Here is a 2500-nt window from a genome sequence, read left to right on the forward strand (position 1 = left end):
CATTACTACCTGGTACTCCTGTATATAACCTCATTACTACCTGGTACTACTGTATATAATCTCATTACTACCTGGTACTCCTGTATATAGTCTCATTACTACCTGGTACTCCTGTATATAACCTCATTACTACCTGGTACTACTGTATATAGTCTCATTACTACCTGGTACTACTGTATAAGGCCTCAATTCTACCTGATACTACTGTATATAACCTCATTACTACCTGGTACTCCTGTATATAACCTCAAAACTACCTGGTACTCCCTGTATATTATCTCATTACTACCTGGTACTCCTGTATATAGTCTCATTACTACCTGGTACTCCTGTATATAGCCTCATTACTACCTGGTACTCCCTGTATATAACCTCATTACTACCTGGTACTCCTGTATATAACCTCATTACTACCTGGCACTACTGTATATAACCTCATTACTACCTGGTACTCCTGTATATAGTCTCATTACTACCTGGCACTCCTGTATATAACCTCATTACTACCTGGTACTCCCTGTATATAACCTCATTACTACCTGGTACTCCTGTATATAGTCTCATTACTACCTGGTACTCCCTGTATAAGGCCTCATTACGACCTGGTACTCCTGTATATAGTCTCATTACTACCTGGTACTCCTGTATATAGCCTCATTACTACCTGGTACTCCCTGTATATAACCTCATTACTACCTGGTACTCCCTGTATATAGCCTCATTACTACCTGGTACTCCCTGTATATAGCCTCATTACTACCTTGTACTCCCTGTATATAGCCTCATTACTACCTGGTACTCCTGTATAATGCCTCATTACTACCTGGTACTCCCTGTATATAGCCTCATTACTACCTTGTACTCCCTGTATATAGTCTCATTACTACCTGGTACTCCTGTATATAACCTCATTACTACCTGGTACTCCCTGTATATAACCTCATTACTACCTGGTAATTCTGTATATAACCTCATTACTACCTGGTACTCCTGTATATAGCCTCATTACTACCTGGTACACCCTGTATATAGCTTCATTACTACCTGGTACTCCCTGTATATAGTCGCATTACTACCTGGTACTCCTGCATATAGTCTCATTACTACCTGGTACTCCCTGTATATAACCTCATTACTACCTGGTACTCCTGTATATAACCTCATTACTACCTGGTACTCCTGTATATAACCTCATTACTACCTGGTATTCCTGTATATAACCTCATTACTACCTGGTACTCCTGTATATAACCTCATTACTACCTGGTACTCCTGTATATAACCTCATTACTACCTGGTACTACTGTATATAACCTCATTACTACCTGGTACTCCTGTATATAACCTCATAACTACCTGGTACTCCTGTATATAACCTCATTACTACCTGGTACTCCCTGTATATAGCCTCATTACTACCTGGAACTACTGTATATAACCTCATTACTACCTGGTACTACTGTATATAACCTCATTACTACCTGGTACTACTGTATATAACCTCATTACTACCTGGTACTCCTGTATATAACCTCATTACTACCTGGTACTACTGTATATAACCTCATTACTAACTGGAACTACTGTATATAACCTCATTACTACCTGGTACTACTGTATATAACCTCATTACTACCTGGTACTACTGTATATAACCTCATTACTACCTGGTACTCCTGTATATAACCTCATTACTACCTGGTACTACTGTATATAATCTCATTACTACCTGGTACTCCTGTATATAACCTCATTACTACCTGGTACTCCCTGTATATAGCCTCATTACTACCTGGTACTCCTGTATATAACCTCATTACTACCTGGTACTACTGTATATAGTCTCATTACTACCTGGTACTACTGTATAAGGCCTCATTACTATCTGGTAATACTGTATATAACCTCATTACTACCTGGTACTCCTGTATATAACCTCATTACTACCTGGTACTCCTGTATATAACCTCATTACTACCTGGTACTACTGTATATAACCTCATTACTACCTGGTACTACTGTATATAACCTCATTACTACCTGGTACTCCTGTATATAACCTCATTACTACCTGGTACTCCCTGTATATAACCTCATTACTACCTGGTACTCCTGTATATAGTCTCATTACTACCTGGTACTCCTGTATATAGCCTCATTACTACCTGGTACTCCCTGTATATAACCTCATTACTACCTGGTACTCCTGTATATAACCTCATTACTACTTGGTACTACTGTATATAACCTCAGTACTACCTGGTACTCCTGTATATAGTCTCATTACTACCTGGTACTCCTGTATATAACCTCATTACTACCTGGTACTCCTGTATATAGTCTCATTACTACCTGGTACTCCTGTATATAGCCTCATTACTACCTGGTACTCCCTGTATATAACCTCATTACTACCTGGTACTCCTGTATATAGTCTCATTACTACCTGGTACTCCCTGTATATAACCTCATTACTACTTGGTACTACTGTATATAACCT

General features: G+C 38.8%; 1 protein-coding gene across 1 annotated transcript in view; it reads right to left on the minus strand.

The window, feature by feature from the left end:
* The window catches only part of LOC139424261 (glutamate receptor ionotropic, NMDA 2A-like), an 87736-nt gene that overhangs the window by 34881 nt on the left and 50355 nt on the right, over positions 1 to 2500 (minus strand). The gene's annotated exons all lie outside the window — the stretch shown is intronic.

This window comes from Oncorhynchus clarkii, chromosome 13 (genome assembly GCF_045791955.1).
Source record: "Oncorhynchus clarkii lewisi isolate Uvic-CL-2024 chromosome 13, UVic_Ocla_1.0, whole genome shotgun sequence".
Taxonomy (NCBI): domain Eukaryota; kingdom Metazoa; phylum Chordata; class Actinopteri; order Salmoniformes; family Salmonidae; genus Oncorhynchus; species Oncorhynchus clarkii.